The sequence below is a fragment of the Theobroma cacao genome, chromosome 2 (assembly GCF_053813885.1).
Source record: "Theobroma cacao isolate CCN51 chromosome 2, ASM5381388v1, whole genome shotgun sequence".
NCBI classification, from domain to species: Eukaryota; Viridiplantae; Streptophyta; class Magnoliopsida; order Malvales; family Malvaceae; genus Theobroma; species Theobroma cacao.
In genome coordinates, this window is record NC_142640.1 from 22,396,625 (window position 1) to 22,416,361 (window position 19,737).

The 19,737-nt window shown below is 31.3% G+C and overlaps 1 long non-coding RNA gene across 1 annotated transcript; it reads left to right on the plus strand.

Annotated features, from left to right (window-relative positions):
* The first annotated feature begins 2,463 nt into the window (after positions 1 to 2,463).
* On the plus strand, positions 2,464 to 4,491 carry LOC148764149 (uncharacterized). The gene is made up of 3 exons (XR_016024847.1): positions 2,464 to 2,662; positions 3,463 to 3,546; positions 4,382 to 4,491. It is a non-coding gene; the product is annotated as an uncharacterized LOC148764149 (long non-coding RNA).
* Positions 4,492 to 19,737: the final 15,246 nt, after the last annotated feature.

Sequence of the window (19,737 nt, forward strand, 5' to 3'; positions counted from 1 at the left end):
ATAGATGATCTTTTTGATCAATTACGAGGTGCTATGGTATTCTCTAAGATTGATTTGAGATCTGGATACTATCAGTTGAGGATTAAGGAGCAGGATGTACCTAAGACTGCCTTCAGGACGCGTTATGGGCATTATGAGTTTCTGGTGATGCCGTTTGGTTTGACTAATGCCCCGACAGTTTTTATGGATCTTATGAACAGGGTGTTCCATCCATACTTGGATAAGTTTGTGATAGTATTCATCGATGACATCCTGGTTTATTCGAAGAATGATGATGAACATGCTGCCCATTTGCGCATTGTGTTGCAAACTTTGCGCGAGAGACAACTCTATGCCAAGTTCTCTAAATGTGAATTCTGGTTGAAGGAAGTGGTTTTCTTGGGACATGTGGTGTCCGGAGCTGGAATTTATGTCGATTCTAAGAAGATAGAGGCAATCTTGCAATGGGAGCAACCAAGAACGGTTACAAAGATTCGTAGTTTCCTTGGCTTAGCCGGTTATTATCGGAGATTTGTTCAGGGATTTTCTTTGATAGCAGCTCCTCTGACTCGTCTGACTCGTAAAGGAGTTAAGTTTGAGTGGGATGATGTTTGTGAGAATCGATTTTAGGAGCTAAAGAACCGGTTAACCTCTGCTCCCGTTTTAACACTTCCTGTTAATGGAAAAGAATTTGTGGTATATAGCGATGCATTTAAGTTGGGATTAGGGTGTGTGTTGATGCAGGACGAGAAGGTAATAGCTTATGCTTCCCGACAGTTGAAGAAGCACGAGACGAATTACCCTACTCATGACTTGGAGTTAGTAGCAGTAGTATTCGCATTGAAGATTTGGAGACATTATTTATATGGTGAACGTTGTCGAATTTTTTCTGATCATAAAAGTTTGAAGTATTTGCTCACCCAGAAAGAGCTTAACTTGAGACAGAGACGATGGTTGGAGTTGATTAAGGATTATGACTTAGTGATTGATTATCATCCGGGAAAAACAAATGTTGTAGCGGATACTTTAAGTCGTAAATCCTCATCGTCGTTAGCAACACTTCGGAGTTCTTATTTTTCGATGTTACTTGAGATGAAATCTCTAGGGATCCAGTTGAATAATGGTGAGGATGGAACCCTACTTGCTAGTTTCGTCGTGAGACCTTCATTGTTGAATCAGATCAGAGAATTGTAGAACTATGATGATTGGTTGAAACAGGAAGTTCAAAAGCTGCAAGATGGAGAAGCTAGTGAGTTTAGACTCAGCGATGATGGTACTTTGATGCTTAGAGACCGAATTTGTGTCCCTAAGGATGATCAGTTGAGACGAGCTATTTTGGAGGAAGCTCATTCTTCCGCCTACGCTTTACATCCCGGAAGCACCAAGATGTATCGGACTATTAAAGAAAGTTATTAGTGGCCGGGTATGAAACGAGACATAGCAGAGTTTGTAGCGAAATGTCTCACATGCCAACAGATCAAGGCGGAGCATCAAAAATCGTCAGGTACTCTTCAGCCTTTATCGATTCCTGAATGGAAGTGGGAACATGTGACTATGGACTTTGTATTGGGTTTACCACAGACACAAAGTGGGAAGGATGCTATTTGGGTGATTGTGGATAGATTGACTAAGTCCGCCCATTTCTTGGCTATCCATAGCACGTATTCTATTGAGAGGCTGGCAAGACTTTATATAGATGAGATTGTGAGATTACACGGAGTCCCAATTTCTATTGTGTCAGATCGAGACCCTCGATTTACTTCTCGATTTTGGCCGAAATTTCAAGAAGCTCTTGGAACTAAATTGAGATTTAGTACTGCCTTTCATCCACATACAGATGGTCAATCTGAGAGAACTATTCAGACATTGGAGGATATGTTATGGGCTTGTGTCATTGACTTTATTGGGAGTTAGGACAGACATTTGCCATTGGTGGAATTTGCTTACAACAATAGCTTTCAGTCTAGCATTGGTATGGCACCGTACGAAGCTTTATATGGAAGAAAATGTCGTACTCCACTCTGTTGGGATGAAATAGGTGAAAGGAAGTTAGTGAGTGTGGAATTGATCGAGCTAACTAATGACAAGATCAAGGTTATACGAGAGAGACTAAAGGTAGCCCAGGATAGGCAGAAGAGCTATGCAGATAAACGGAGAAAAGCCTTGAAGTTTGAGATCGATGATAAAGTTTTTCTTAAGGTTTCTCCTTGGAAAGGTAATAATTTGAATACTTTGAAGTATTAAATCTTATTGATTATACTATCATGATAAATTATGGTGTTTTATTTGATAATGAAAGGTGTGATTCGATTCGCGAAGAGGGGAAAGCTCAATCCAAGATACATTGGACCCTTTCGTATCATTGAAAGGATTGGGCCAGTGGCTTACAGACTTGAATTACCCCCAGAGTTAGATCGGATTCATAATGTCTTCCACGTCTCGATGTTGAAAAAGTATGTTCCCGATCCCTCCCACATTTTAGAGACACCTCCCATTGAGTTGCATGAGGATTTGAAGTTCGAGGTGAAGCCTGTACGTATTCTAGATCGAAAGGATCGAGTGCTAAGGAACAAGAGCATTCCAATGGTGAAAGTATTGTGGAAGAATGCTCGAATGGAGGAGATGACGTGGGAAGTCGAGAGCCAGATGAGAAACCAATATCCACATCTTTTATTCGAATCAGGTAAGTGAAATTTTGAGGTCAAAATTTTATTTTAAGGGGGGTAGTGCTGTAAAGCCCGACCTTATAAAATACTATTCATGACTTACATGTGATGATAGCATGATTGCATGCTAGGAGAGTCTCGAAAAATTTACAAAAGTCGATATTGTACCTAGAGGTACAACAAAGTTTATTTAATCCTCGAACTAGATCAAATAGGAATTTTAAGGTGAGATTAAGAGTTTCACAGTTCATGGATAACTTAAAATGGTAATTTGGAGTTTGAGGATCAATTTGGAGTCAAATCGGAATTTTCACTAATTAGGGGCAAAATGGTCATTTGCCACTTGGGGACAAAATGGGAATTTTAGAAAAGAATTTATTTTCTCCCCCAACCATTAATGGCTGAATTTACCATGTAGTGAGTGAGGATGAGTTTGATTTTATTCTAGGAGAATTGGTTAAGGAATAATGAATTATGAGCCTAGAAAAATAATGGGAATTTTCGGAGCAAAAATAAGAATTTTTACCCATTAGGGGTATTTTCGTAATTTACTGTTGGGACTGATAATTTGCACCACACTGAGGGACATTAAGTTAATTTGGGTGCAATTGAGGTATAGAAACTGAAAAGAATTAAATTGGAGTTTAAATGGACCCGTTAGGAATTTAATCGGGTGATGAGACGAATTAGGCCAATACCGGGTTTAGATAGTTACCAGTGCATTTTTGCATTCCATATCATGCATTGGTAGTCTAAATTAGTTTAATTTTGATTTAGTACCAACTTGGTGAAACTCTCGATTTTGTACTGTGTCAAGGTGGTGAGTCCTCCGATAAAGGCAAGGAAATTGCATCCGAGGACCAGTAGACAGAGTGCTTTGAAAGTCTGCATTCTAGACATTGTGAGTAAACTTACTGTCATTTTAATTATCTAGGGTGGTTTTTAGATGCTTTCATGAATTCTATGGAAAAAGGAATTTAAAAAGATAAATTTTCATGTTTTATGAATAAATGAGTTTCAATGAAATTAAATTATAAATTGTTTTCAAATTAATAGTGATTTTGAAAAATAGAGTACACGGAGACTGTTAATTGTGGCAATTTGATTGTTTAAATTAACTGGCTTATGATAAATCGAGCATGATTGGCTAGTTGACGATTGTATTGAAATGCGAATTGTTTGGTTACCTTGAAAAATTACGAATTGCAAAATTGCCATATCATGTTATTGAGTTTTATTATATGGTGGATTATATATTAATTAATCACTGCAGTAGGGGGTTTCTGTGGACCAGCCTTTTAGAGGGGCACGGTAAACCCCATTATATTCTTACCTTGAATGGAGAGGCGCGTAGGGTATCTCCTGGGATAAAGTTTAGGGTTCACTTCACGCTAAACCACCACGTGAGGGGGAATTCAGCCAATGCCAAGGAACGGCTATGTTTTCAAAACAAAAACATGATTTATGTGAAATGTGAATTTTAATAGCCTTGGCGGTCTCGGTAGGATGCCTTGGCCAAGGTGTCCCCGAGAATAGATTTATGGCACAAGCCTAGATTTTTATGAGATTCATAAGCCTTTTTACGTATTTTGAACGAGATGTGTTCTAATTGTATAACCCAGTTTATGATGATTTACTTTATTGTCTCCATGTACTCAACTCTAGATGTTTATGATGATGTCTGTTTACTCATTGGGATTTTATAATCTCACCACCCTCATTTCCACCCATTTCAGGTTCAGTATAGACTGTAGATAGCTGATCTCATCGAGGACTACAGTGGGATCTGCATTTTCCAAACCGTAGGTTCACAGTCCTCTTTACTTTTGTTTATTCGGGGGCACTCTTGTTATTGTAAATTAAATTAAATATTTTGGCTTACTGTATTTAAGTATGTATAAATTTATTTAGCTTTTACGCTATAAAAATTATTCACGTATAACTCTATAAATATTGTTTTATAAGAAAATAGAATATTTTACTTAATATTTTTTTATTTTCTTATTATATTCAAATAACCATAATTTCGTTTTAAATGAAGATTTTAGACTTTTAAACTCATTTTGAATATGAATTGTGTGTTTTGTACTTGTATATTACGTTTTAGCCAGTTTCGAAATTTTTGAGAAAAATGACCAAATTACCCCTGTGAGACGAAAAATTAATATTTTATTTGTTTTAAGTTGGAAACAGCTTAAAATCTTTTAGAACACGATATTTGACAATGGTTGCTCACAAGGGAACAGAGAAACTGATAGTAAAGCCTTGCGGGGTTTCGGGTTGACATTCTGGGCAATAAGTGTCTATCGGGACACCGCGACGATTGTCACGGGCTCGAGGGGAGTACCGGGTCGTGACAAAAATGAATAATGAGATCATGAAACCATTTAAAGCGAGTAATAAGGCTTTCGAAGGCATAAGTGACGATAAATGGGCATTTCTTATCAATAGTGGGTTTTAGTTTCACGTTTCCCAAGGTAAGAATTCTGTTTGAAGAAAAATGTAAAAAAATTCAACTTAAAATCAATAATGAGATTATAAAACCATTTAAAGCGAGTAATCAGGCTTTTAAAGGCATGAGCGACAATAAATGCACTTTTCCTATTAATAGAGGGTTTTAGCTTAACGTTTCCCATGGTAAACATTCAATCATATTCTGTTTTAACTAAAAATGTAAAAAAATTCAACTTGAAATCAGTAATGAGACTATAAAACCATTGAAAGTGAGTAATAAGGATTTTGAAGGCATGAGTGACTATAAATGCTCTTTTTATGTCAAATGAAGGCTTTAGCCCCACGTTTCCTGAGGTAAACCTTCAATTATAATCAGTTTTTAAAAAAATGTAAAAAATTTCAACTTAAAATCAATAATGAAATCCCGAAACCATTTAAAGCGAGTAATAAGGCTTTTGAAGGCATGAGCGATAATAAATGGACTTTTCTTGTTAATAGAGGGTTTTAGCTTAACGTTTTTTGAGGTAAACATTCAATTATAATCTATTTTAAAAAAAAACGTAAAAAAATTCAACTTAAAATCAATAAAGAAATTATGAAACCATTTAAAGCGAGTAATAAGGCTTTCGACGGCATGAGTGACGATAAATGGACTTTTCTTATCAATAGAGGGTTTTAGCTTCATGTTTCCCAAGGTAAGCATTCAATTATAATCTGTTTTAAGAAAAAATGTAAAAAACTTCAACATGAAATCAATAATGAGATTATAAAACTATTTAAAGCGAGTAATAAGGGTTTTGAAGGCATGAGCGATAATAAATGGACTTTCCCTGTTAATAGAGGGTTTTAGCTTAACGTTTCCCATGGTAAACATTCAATCATAATCTGTTTTAACTAAAAATAAAAAAATTCAACTTGAAATCAATAATGAGACTATAAAATCATTGAAAACGAGTAATAAGGATTTTGAAGGCATGAGTGACTATAAATGCTCTTTTTATGTCAAATGAGGGCTTTAGCCTCATGTTTCCCGAGGTAAACATTCAATTATAATTAGTTTTAAAAAAAATATAAAAAAATTCAACTCAAAATCAATAATGAGATTAGGAAACCATTTAAAGCGTGTAATAAGGCTTTTGAAGGGATGAGCGACAATAAATGGACATTTCCTATTAATAGAGGGTTTCAGCTTAACGTTTCTTGAGGTAAACATTCAATTATAATCTGTTTTAACACAAGATGTAAAAAAATTCAACTTGAAATCAATAATGAGACTATAAAACCATTGAAAGCGAGTAATAAGGATTTTGAAGGTATGAGTGACTATAAATGCTCTTTTTATCTCAAATGAAGGCTTTAGCCCCATGTTTCTCGAGGTAAACATTCAATTATAATCAGTTTTAAAAGAAATAAAAAAAAATTCAACTTAAAATCAATAATGAGATTCGGAAACCATTTAAAGCGTGTAATAAGGCTTTTAAAGGCATGAGCGACAAGAAATAGACTTTTCCTATTAATAGAGGGTTTTAGCTTAACGTTTCCCGAGGTAAACATTCAATTATATTCTGTTTTAAGAAAAAATGTAAAAAAGGTTACCTTAAAATCAATAATGAGATTATAAAACCATTTAAAGCGAGTAATAGAGCTTTTGAAGGCATGAGCGACAATAAATGGACTTTTCTTGTCAATAGAGGGTTTTAACTTCATGTTACCCAAGGCAAGCATTCAATTATAATCTGTTTTAACAAAAAATATAAACAAATTCAACTTGAAATCGATAATGAGATTATAAAACCATTTAATGCGAGTAATAAGGCTTTTGAAGGCATGAGTGATAATAAATGGACTTTTCCTGTTAATAGAGGGTTTTAGCTTAACGTTTCCCGACGTAAACATTCAATTATAATCTGTTTTAAATAAAATTGTAAAAAAATTCAACTTAAAATCAATAATGAGATTATAAAACCATTTAAAGCGAGTAATAAGGCTTTTGTAGGCATGAGCGACAGTAAATGGTCTTTTCTTGTCAATAAAGGGTTTTAGCTTCACGTTTCCCTTGGTAAGCATTCAATTATAATCTGTTTTAACAAAAATTCAAAAAAATTCGGCTTCAAATCAATAATGAGATTATAAAACCATTTAAAGCGAGTAATATCGCTTTTGAAGGTATGAGCGACAATAAATGGACTTTTCCTGTTAATAGAGGGTTTTAGCTTAACGTTTCCAATGGTAAACATTCAATCATAATCTGTTTTAATTAAAAATAAAAAAATTCAACTTGAAAGCAATAATGAGACTATAAAACCACTGAAAGTGAGTAATAAGGATTTTAAAGGCATGAGTAACTATAAATGCTCTTTTTATGTCAAATGAGGGCTTTAGCCCCACGTTTCCCAAGGTAAACATTCAATTATAATTAATTTTAAAAAAATGTAAAAAAATTCAACTCAAAATCAATAATGAGATTAGGAAAACATTTAAAGCGTGTAATAAGGCTTTTGAAGGGATGAGCGATAATAAATGGACTTTTCCTATTAATAGAGGGTTTTAGCTTAACGTTTCCCGAGGTAAACATTCAATTATAATCTATTTAACACAAGATGTAAAAAAATTCCACTTGAAATCAATAATGAGACTATAAAACCATTGAAAGTGAGTAATAAGGATTTTGAAGGCATGAATGACTATAAATGCACTTTTTATGTCAAATGAAGGCTTTAGCCCCACGTTTCCCGAGGTAAACATTCAATTATTATCAGTTTTAAAAAATATATATAAAAATTCAACTTAAAATCAATAATGAGATCATGAAACCATTTAAAGCGAGTAATAAGGCTTTTGAAGGCATGAGCGATAATAAATGGACTTTTCCTGTTAATAGAGGGTTTTAGCTTAACGTTTCCCGAGGTAAATATTCAATTATAATCAGTTTTAAAAAAAATGTAAAAAAATTAAACTTAAAATTAATAATGAAATTATGAAACCATTTAAAGCGAGTAATAAGGCTTTCGAAGGCATAAGTGACGATAAATGAACTTTTCTTATCAATAGAGGCTTTTAGCTTCACGTTTCCCAAGGTAAGCATTTTATTATAATTTGTTTTAACAAAAATGTAAAAAAATTCAACTTAAAATCAATAATGAGATTATAAAACCATTTAAAGCGAGTAATAAGGCTTTTGAAGGTATGAGCGACATAAAATGAACTTTTCCTGTTAATAGATGGTTTTAGCTTAACGTTTCCCATGGTAAACACTGAATCATAATCTGTTTTAACTAAAAATAAAAAAATTCAACTTGGAATCAATAATGAGACTATAAAACCATTGAAAGTAAGTAATAAAGATTTTGAAGGCTTGAGTGACTATAAATGCTCTTTTTATGTCAAATGAGGGCTTTAGCCCCAAGTTTCCCGAGGTAAACATTCAATTATAATTAGTTTTAAAAAAAATATAAAAAAATTCAACTCAAAATCAATAATGAGATTAGGAAACCATTTAAAGCGTGTAATAAGGCTTTTGAAGGGATGAGCGACAATAAATGGACATTTCCTATTAATAGAGGGTTTCAGCTTAATGTTTCCCGAGGTAAACATTCAATTATAATCTGTTTTAACAAAACATGTAAAAAAATTCCACTTGAAATCAATAATGAGACTATGAAACTATTGAAAGCGAGTAATAAGGATTTTGAAGGCATGAGTGACTATAAATGCTCTTTTCATGTCAAATGAAGCCTTTAGCCCCACGTTTCCCGAGGTAAACATTCAATTATAATCAGTTTTAAAAGAAATGAACAAAAAATCAACTTTAAATCAATAATGAGATTAGGAAACCATTTAAAGAGTGTAATAAGGCTTTTGAAGGCATCAGCGACAATAAATAGACTTTTTCTATTAATAGGGGGTTTTAGCTTAACGTTTCCCAAGGTAAACATTCAATTATAATCTGTTTTAAATAAAAATGTATAAAAATTCAACTTAAAATCAATAATGAGACTATAAAACCATTTAAAGCGAGTAATAAGGCTTTGGTAGGCATGAGCGACAGTAAATGGACTTTTCTTGTCAATAAAGGGTTTTAGCTTCACGTTTCCCAACGTAAGCATTCAATTATAATCTGTTTTAACAAAAATTCAAAAAAATTCAACTTGAAATCAATAATGAGATTATAAAACCATTTAAAGCGAGTAATATGGCTTTTGAAGGCATGAACGACAATAAAGGGACTTTTCTTGTTAATAGAGAGTTTTAGCTTAACGTTTCCACTGGTAAGCATTCAATCATAATCTGCTTTAACTAAAAATAAAAAAATTGAACTTGAAATCAATAATGAGAATATAAAACCATTGAAAGTGAGTAATAAGGATTTTGAAGGTATGAGTGACTATAAATGCTCTTTTTATATCAAATGAGGGCTTTAGCCCCACGTTTCCCGAGGTAAACATTCAATTATAATTAGTTTTAAAAAAAATTGTAAATAAATTCAACTCAAAATCAATAATGAGATTAGGAAACCATTTAAAGCGTGTAATAAGGCTTTTGAAGGCATTAGCGACAATAAATGGACTTTTCCTATTAATAGAGGGTTTTTCGCTTAATGTTTCCCGAGGTAAACATTCAATTATAATCTGTTTTACCACAAGATGTAAAAAAATTCCACTTGAAATCAATAATGAGACTATAAAGCCATTGAAAGCGAGTAATAAGGATTTTGAAGGCATGAGTGACTATAAATGCTTTTTTTATGTCAAATGAAGGCTTTAGCCCCATGTTTCTCGAGGTAAACATTCAATTATAATCAGTTTTAAAAGAAACGAAAAAAAATTCAACTTAAAATCAATAATGAGATTCGGAAACCATTTAAAGCGTGTAATAAGGCTTTTGAAGGTATGAGCGACAATAAATAGACTTTTCCTATTAATAGAGGGTTTTAGCTTAACGTTTCCCGAGGTAAACATTCAATTATATTCTGTTTTAAGAAAAACTGTAAAAAAGTTCACCTTAAAATCAATAATGAGATTGTAAAACCATTTAAAGCGAGTAATAAGGCTTTTGAAGGCATGAGCGACAATAAATGGACTTTTCTTGTCAATAGAGGGTTTTAACTTCACGTTTCCCTTGGTAAGCATTCAATTATAATATGTTTTAACAAAAATTCAAAAAAATTCAGCTTGAAATCAATAATGAGATTATAAAACCATTTAAAGCGAGCAATATCGCTTTTGAAGGTATGAGCGACAATAAATGGACTTTTCCTGTTAATAGAGGGTTTTAGCTTAACGTTCCAATGGTAAACATTCATTCATAATATGTTTTAATTAAAAATAAAAAAATTCAACTTGAAAGCAATAATGAGACTATAAAACCATTGAAAGTGAGTAATAAAGATTTTGAAGGCATGAGTAACTATAAATGCTCTTTTTATGTCAAATGAGGGCTTTAGCCGCACGTTTCCCGAGGTAAACATTCAATTATAATTAGTTTTAAAAAAATGTAAAAAAATTCAACTCAAAATCAATAATGAGATTAGGAAACCATTTAAAGCGTGTAATAAGGCTTTTGAAGGGATGAGCGATAATAAATGGACTTTTCCTATTAATAGAGGGTTTTAGCTTAACATTTCCCGAGGTAAACATTCAATTATAATCTGTTTTAACACAAGATGTAAAAAAATTCCACTTGAAATCAATAATGAGACTATAAAACCATTGAAAGTGACGAATAAGGATTTTGAAGGCATGAGTGACTATAAATGCTCTTTTTATGTCAAATGAAGGCTTTAGCCCCACGTTTCCCGAGGTAAACATTCAATTATAATCAGTTTTAAAAAAATATAAAAAAATTCAATTTAAAATCAATACTGAGATCATGAAACCATTTAAAGCGAGTAATAAGGCTTTTGAAGGCATGACCGATAATAAATGGACTTTTCCTGTTAATAGAGGGTTTTAGCTTAACATTTCCCGAGGTAAACAGTCAATTATAATCTGTTTTAAAAAAAATGTAAAAAAATTCAACTTTAAATTAATAATGAAATTATGAAACCATTTAAAAGCGAGTAATAAGGCTTTCGAAGGCATAAGTGACGATAAATGGACATTTCTTATCAACAGTGGGTTTTAGTTTCACGTTTCCCAAGGTAAGCATTCAATTATAATCGGTTTGAAGAAAAATGTAAAAAAATTCAACTTGAAATCAATAATGAGATTATAAAACCATTTAAAGCGAGTAATCAGGCTTCTAAAGGCATGAGTGACAATAAATGGACTTTTCCTATTAATAGAGGGTTTTAGCTTAACGTTTCCCGTGGTAAACATTCAATCATATTCTGTTTTAACTAAAAATGTAAAAAAATTCAACTTGAAATCAGTAATGAGACTATAAAACCATTGGAAGTGAGTAATAAGGATTTTGAAGGCATGAGTGACTATAAATGCTCTTTTTATGTCAAATGAAGGCTTTAGCCCCACGTTTCCAGAGGTAAATATTCAATTATAATCAGTTTTAAAAGAAATGAACAAAAATTCAACTTCAAATCAATAATGAGATTAGGAAACCATTTAAAGCGTGTAATAAGGCTTTTGAAGGAATCAACGACTATAAATAGACTTTTCCTATTAATAGAGGGTTTTAGCTTAACGTTTCCCGAGGTAAACATTCAATTATAATCTGTTTTAAAGAAAAATGTACAAAAATTCAACTTAAAATCAATAATGAGATTATAAAACCATTTAAAGCGAGTAATAAGGCTTTGGTAGGCATGAGCGACAGTAAATGGACTTTTCTTGTCAATAAAGGGTTTTCGCTTCACGTTTCCCAAGGTAAGCATTCAATTATAATCTATTTTAACAAAAATTCAAAAAAATTCAACTTGAAATCGATAATGAGACTATAAAACCATTTAAAGCGAGTAATATCGCTTTTGAAGGTATGAGCGACAATAAATGGACTTTTCCTGTTAATAGAGGGTTTTAGCTTAACGTTTCGAATGGTAAACATTCAATCATAATCTGTTTTAACTAAAAATAAAAAAATTCAACTTGAAAGCGATAATGAGACTATAAAACCATTGAAAGTGAGTAACAAGCGTTTTGAAGGCATGAGTAACTATAAATGCTCTTTTTATATCAAATGAGGGCTTTAGCCCCACGTTTCTCGAGCCAAATATTCAATTACAATTAGTTTAAAAAATTGTAAAAAAATTCAACTCAAAATCAATAATGAGATTAAGAAACCATTTAAAGCGTGTAATAAGGCTTTTGAACGTATGAACGATAATAAATAGACTTTTCCTATTAATAGAGGGTTTTAGCTTAACGTTTCCCGAGGTAAACATTCAATTATAATCTGTTTTAACACAAGATGTAAAAAAATTCCACTTGAAATCAATAATGAGACTATAAAACCATTGAAAGCGAGTAATAAGGACTTTGAAGCCGTGAATGACCATAAATGCTCTTTTTATGTCAAATGAAGGCTTTAGCCTCACGTTTCTCGAGGTAAACGTTCAATTATTATCAGTTTTAAAAAATATATAAAAAAATTCAACTTAAAATCAATAATGAGATCATGAAACCATTTAAAGCGAGTAATAAGGCTTTTGAAGGCATGAGCGATAATAAATGGACTTTTCCTATTAATAGAGGGTTTTAGCTTAACGTTTCCCGAGGTAAATATTTAATTATAATGAGTTTTAAAAAAAATGTAAAAAAATTAAACTTAAAATTAATAATGAAATTATGAAACCATTTAAAGCGAGTAATAAGGCTTTCGAAGGCGTAAGTGACGATAAATGGACTTTTCTTATCAATAGAGGGTTTTAGCTTCAAGTTTCCAAAGGTAAGCATTCAATTATAATCTGTTTTAACATAAATGTAAAAAAATTCAACTTGAAATCAATAATGAGATTACAAAACCATTTAGAGCGAGTAATAAGGCTTTTGAAGGCATGAGCGATAATAAATGGACTTTTCCTGTTAATAGAGGATTTTAGCTTAACGTTTCCCCAAGTAAATATTCAATTATAATCAGTTTTAAAAAAAATGCAAAAAAATTAAACTTAAAATTAATAATGAAATTATGAAACCATTTAAAGCGAGTAATAAGGCTTTCGAAGGCATAAGTGACGATAAATGGACTTTTCTTATCAGTTGAGGGTTTTCGCTTCAAGTTTCCAAAGGTAAACATTCAATTATAATCTGTTTTAACATAAATGTAAAAAAATTCAACTTGAAATCAATAATGAGATTATAAAACCATTTAAAGCGAGTAATAAGGCTTTTCAAGGTATGAGCGACAATAAATGGACTTTTCCTGTTAATAGCGGGTTTTAGCTTAACGTTTCCCATGGTAAACATTCAATCATAATATGTTTTAACTAAAAATAAAAAAATTCAACTTGAAATCAATAATGAGACTATAAAACCATTGAAAGCAAGTAATAAGGATTTTGAAGGCATGAGTGACTATAAATGCTCTTTTTATGTCAAATGAGGGCTTTAGCCCCACGTTTCCCGAGGTAAACATTCAATTATAATTAGTTTTAAAAAAAATATAAAAAAGTTCAACTCAAAATCAATAATGAGATTAGGAAACCATTTAAAGCGTGTAATAAGGCTTTTGAAGTCATGAGCGACAATAAATGGACATTTACCATTAATAGAGGGTTTTAGCTTAATGTTTCTCGAGGTAAACATTTAATTATAATCTGTTTTCACACAAGATGTAAAAAAATTCCACTTGAAATCAATAATGAGACCATAAAACCATTGAAAGCGAGTAATAAAGATTTTGAAGGCATGAGTGACTATAAATGCTCTTTTTATGTCAAATGAAGGCTTTAGCCCCATGTTTCCCAAGGTAAACATTCAATTATAATCAGTTTTAAAAGAAATGAAAAAAAATTCAACTTAAAATCAATAATGAGATTAGGAAACCATTTAAAGCGTGTAATAAGGCTTTTGAAGGCATGAGCAACAATAAATAGACTTTTCCTATTAATAGAGGGTTTTAGCTTAATGTTTCCCGAGGTAAACATTCAATTATATTCTGTTTTTAAGAAAAAATGTAAAAAAATTCACCTTAAAATCAATAATGAGATTATAAAACCATTTAAAGCGACTAATAAGGCTTTTGAAGGCACGAGCAACAATAAATGAACTTTTCTTGTCAATAGAGGGTTTTAACTTCATGTTACCCAAGGCAAGCATTCAATTATAATCTGTTTTAACAAAAAATATAAAAAAATTCAACTTGAAATCAATAATGAGATTATAAAACCATTTAATGCGAGTAATAAGGCTTTCGAAGGCACGAGCGACAATAAATGGACTTTTCTTGTCAATAGAGGGTTTTAACTTCATGTTACCCAAGGCAAGCATTCAATTATAATCTGTTTTAACAAAAAAATATAAAAAATTAAACTTGAAATCGATAATGAGATTATAAAACCATTTAATGCGAGTAATAAGGCTTTTGAAGGCATGAGTGACAATAAATGGACTTTTCCTATTAATAGAGGGTTTTAGCTTAACATTTATCGAGGTAAACATTCAATTATAATCTGTTTTAAATAAAATTGTAAAAAAATTAAACTTAAAATCAATAATGAGATTATAAAATCATTTAAAGCGAGTAATAAGGCTTTTGTAGGCATGAGTGACAGTAAATGGTCTTTTCTTGTCAATAGAGGGTTTTAGCTTCACGTTTGCCTTGGTAACCATTCAATTATAATCTTTTTTAACAAAAATTCAAAAAAATTCAGCTTGAAATCAATAATGAGATTATAAACCCATTTAAAGCGAGTAATATTGCTTTTGAAGGTATGAACGACAATAAATGGACTTTTCCTGTTAATAGAGGGTTTTAGCTTAACGTTTCGAATGGTAAACATTCAATCATAATCTGTTTTAACTAAAAATAAAAAAATTCAACTTGAAAGCAATAATGAGACTATAAAACCATTAAAAGTGAGTAATAAGGATTTTGAAGGCATGAGTAACTATAAATGCTCATTTTATGTCAAATGAGGGCTTTACCCCACGTTTCTCGAGGTAAACATTCAATTATAATTAGTTTAAAAAAATGTAAAAAAATTCAACTCAAAATCAATAATGAGATTAGGAAACCATTTAAAGCGTGTAATAAGGCTTTCGAACGTATGAGCGATAGTAAATGGACTTTTCCTATTAATAGAGGGTTTTAGCTTAACGTTTCCCGAGGTAAACATTCAATTATAATCTGTTTTAACACAAGATGTAAAAAAATTCCACTTGAAATCAATAATGAGACTATAAAACCATTGAAAGCGAGTAATAAGGATTTTGAACGTATGAGTGACTATAAATGCTCTTTTTATGTCAAATGAAGGCTTTAGCCCCACGTTTCTCGAGGTAAACATTCAATTATTATCAGTTTTAAAAAATATATAAAAACATTCAACTTGAAATCGATAATGAGATTATAAAACCATTTAATCCGAGTAATAAGGTTTTTCAAGGCATGAGTGACAATAAATGGACTTTTCCTATTAATAGAGGGTTTTAGCTTAACGTTTATCGAGGTAAACATTCAATTATAATCTATTTTAAATAAAATTGTAAAAAAATTCAACTTAAAATCAATAATGAGATTATAAAACCATTTAAAGCGAGTAATAAGGCTTTTGTAGGCATGAGCGACAGTAAATGGTCTTTTCTTGTCAATAGAGGGTTTTAGCTTCACGTTTGCCTTGGTAAACATTCAATTATAATCTGTTTTAACAAAAATTCAAAAAAATTTAGCTTGAAATCAATAATGAGATTATAAACCCATTTAAAGCGAGTCATATCGCTTTTGAAGGTACGAGCGACAATAAATGGACTTTTCCTGTTAATAGAGGGTTCTAGTTTAACGTTTCGAATGGTAAACATTCAATCATAATCTGTTTTAACTAAAAATAAAAAAATTCAACTTGAAAGCAATAATGAGACTATAAAACCATTGAAAGTGAGTAATAAGGATTTTGAAGGCATGAGTAACTATAAATGCTCATTTTAAGTCAAATGAGGGCTTTAGCCCCACGTTTCTCGAGGTAAACATTCAACTATAATTAGTTTAAAAAAATGTAAAAAAATTCAACTCAAAATCAATAATGAGATTAGGAAACCATTTAAAGTGTGTAATAAGGCTTTCGAACGTATGAGCGATAGTAAATGCACTTTTCCTATTAATAGAGGGTTTTAGCTTAACGTTTCCCGAGGTAAACATTCAATTATAATCTGTTTTAACACAAGATGTAAAAAAATTCCACTTGAAATCAATAATGAGACTATAAAACCATTGAAAGCGAGTAATAAGGATTTTGAACGCATGAATGACTATATAATGCTCTTTTTTAGTCAAATGAAGGCTTTAGCCCCACGTTTCCCGAGGTAACCATTCAATTATAATCTGTTTTAACACAAGATGTAAAACAATTCTACTTGAAATCAACAATGAGACTATAAAACCATTGAAAGCGAGTAATAAGGATTTTGAAGGCATGAATGACTATAAATGCTCTTTGTATGTCAAATGAAGGCTTTAGCCCCACGTTTCTCGAGGTAAACATTCAATTATTATCAGTTTTAAAAAATATATGAAAAAATTAAACTTGAAATCGATAATGAGATTATAAAACCATTTAATGCGAGTAATAAGGCTTTTGAAGGCATGAGTGACAATAAATGGACTTTTCCTATTAATAGAGGGTTTTAGCTTAACGTTTATCGAGGTAAACATTCAATTATAATCTGTTTTAAATAAAATTGTAAAAAAATTCAACTTAAAACCAATAATAAGATTATAAAACCATTTAAAGCGAGTAATAAGGCTTTTGTAGGCATGAGCGACAGTAAATGGTCTTTTCTTGTCAATAGAGGGTTTTAGCTTCACGTTTGCCTTGGTAACCATTCAATTATAATCTTTTTTAACAAAAATTCAAAAAAATTCAGCTTGAAATCAATAATGAGATTATAAACCCATTTAAAGCGAGTAATATCGCTTTTGAAGGTATGAGCGACAATAAATGGACTTTTCCTGTTAATAGAGGGTTTTAGCTTAACGTTTCAAATGGTAAACATTCAATCATAATCTGTTTTAACTAAAAATAAAAAAATTCAACTTGAAAGCAATAATGAGACTATAAAACCATTGAAAGTGAGTAATAAGGATTTTGAAGGCATGAGTAACTATAAATGCTCATTTTATGTCAAATGAGGGCTTTAGCCCCACGTTTCTCGAGGTAAACATTCAACTATAATTAGTTTAAAAAAATGTAAAAAAATTCAACTCAAAATCAATAATGAGATTAGGAAACCATTTAAAGTGTGTAATAAGGCTTTCGAACGTATGAGCGATAGTAAATGCACTTTTCCTATTAATAGAGGGTTTTAGCTTAACGTTTCCCGAGGTAAACATTCAATTATAATCTGTTTTAACACAAGATGTAAAAAAATTCCACTTGAAATCAATAATGAGACTATAAAACCATTGAAAGCGAGTAATAAGGATTTTGAACGCATGAATGACTATATAATGCTCTTTTTTAGTCAAATGAAGGCTTTAGCCCCACGTTTCCCGAGGTAACCATTCAATTATAATCTGTTTTAACACAAGATGTAAAATAATTCTACTTGAAATCAACAATGAGACTACAAAACCATTGAAAGCGAGTAATAAGGATTTTGAAGGCATGAATGACTATAAATGCTCTTTGTATGTCAAATGAAGGCTTTAGCCCCACGTTTCTCGAGGTAAACATTCAATTATTATCAGTTTTAAAAAATATATGAAAAAATTAAACTTGAAATCGATAATGAGATTATAAAACCATTTAATGCGAGTAATAAGGCTTTTGAAGGCATGAGTGACAATAAATGGACTTTTCCTATTAATAGAGGGTTTTAGCTTAACGTTTATCGAGGTAAACATTCAATTATAATCTGTTTTAAATAAAATTGTAAAAAAATTCAACTTAAAACCAATAATAAGATTATAAAACCATTTAAAGCGAGTAATAAGGCTTTTGTAGGCATGAGCGACAGTAAATGGTCTTTTCTTGTCAATAGAGGGTTTTAGCTTCACGTTTGCCTTGGTAACCATTCAATTATAATCTTTTTTAACAAAAATTCAAAAAAATTCAGCTTGAAATCAATAATGAGATTATAAACCCATTTAAAGCGAGTAATATCGCTTTTGAAGGTATGAGCGACAATAAATGGACTTTTCCTGTTAATAGAGGGTTTTAGCTTAACGTTTCAAATGGTAAACATTCAATCATAATCTGTTTTAACTAAAAATAAAAAAATTCTACTTGAAAGCAATAATGAGACTATAAAACCATTGAAAGTGAGTAATAAGGATTTTGAAGGCATGAGTAACTATAAATGCTCATTTTATGTCAAATGAGGGCTTTAGCCCCACGTTTCTCGAGGTAAACATTCAATTATAATTAGTTTAAAAAAATGTAAAAAAATTCAACTCAAAATCAATAATGAGATTAGGAAACCATTTAAAGCGTGTAATAAGGCTTTCGAACGTATGAGCGATAGTAAATGGACTTTTCCTATTAATAGAGGGTTTTAGCTTAACGTTTCCCGAGGTAAACATTCAATTATAATCTGTTTTAACACAAGATGTAAAAAAATTCAACTTGAAATCAATAATGGGACTATAAAACCATTGAAAGCGAGTAATAAGGATTTTGAACGCATGAATGACTATATAATGCTCTTTTTATGTCAAATGAAGGCTTTAGCCCTACGTTTCCCGAGGTAAACATTCAATTATAATCTGTTTTAACACAAGATGTAAAACAATTCTACTTGAAATCAATAATGAGACTATAAAACCGTTGAAAGCGAGTAATAAGGATTTTGAAGGCATGAATGACTATAAATGCTCTTTGTATGTCAAATGAAGGCTTTAGCCCCACGTTTCTCGAGGTAAATATTCAATTATTATCAGTTTCAAAAAATATATAAAAAAATTCAACTTGAAATCGATAATGAGATTGTAAAACCATTTAATGCGAGTAATAAGGCTTTTGAAGGCATTAGTGACAATAAATGGACTTTTCCTATTAATAGAGGGTTTTAGCTTAACGTTTATCGAGGTAAACATTCAATTATAATTTGTTTTAAATAAAATTGTAAAAAAATTCAACTTAAAATCAATAATGAGATTATAAAACCATTTAAAGCGAGTAATAAGGCTTTTGTAGGCATGAGCGACAGTAAATGGTCTTTTCTTGTCAATAGAAGGTTTTAGCTTCACGTTTGCCTTGGTAAGCATTCAATTATAATCTGTTTTAACAAAAATTCAAAAAAATTCAGCTTGAAATCAATAATGAGATTATAAACCCATTTAAAGCGAGTAATATCGCTTTTGAAGGTATGAGCGACAATAAATGGACTTTTCCTGTTAATAGAGGGTTTTAGCTTAACGTTTCGAATGGGAAACATTCAATCATAATCTGTTTTAACTAAAAATAAAAAAATTCAACTTGAAAGCGATAATGAGACTATAAATGCTCTTTTTATGTCAAATGAGGGCTTTAGCCCCACGTTTCTCGAGGCAAATATTCAATTACATTTAGTTTAAAAAATTGTGAAAAAAT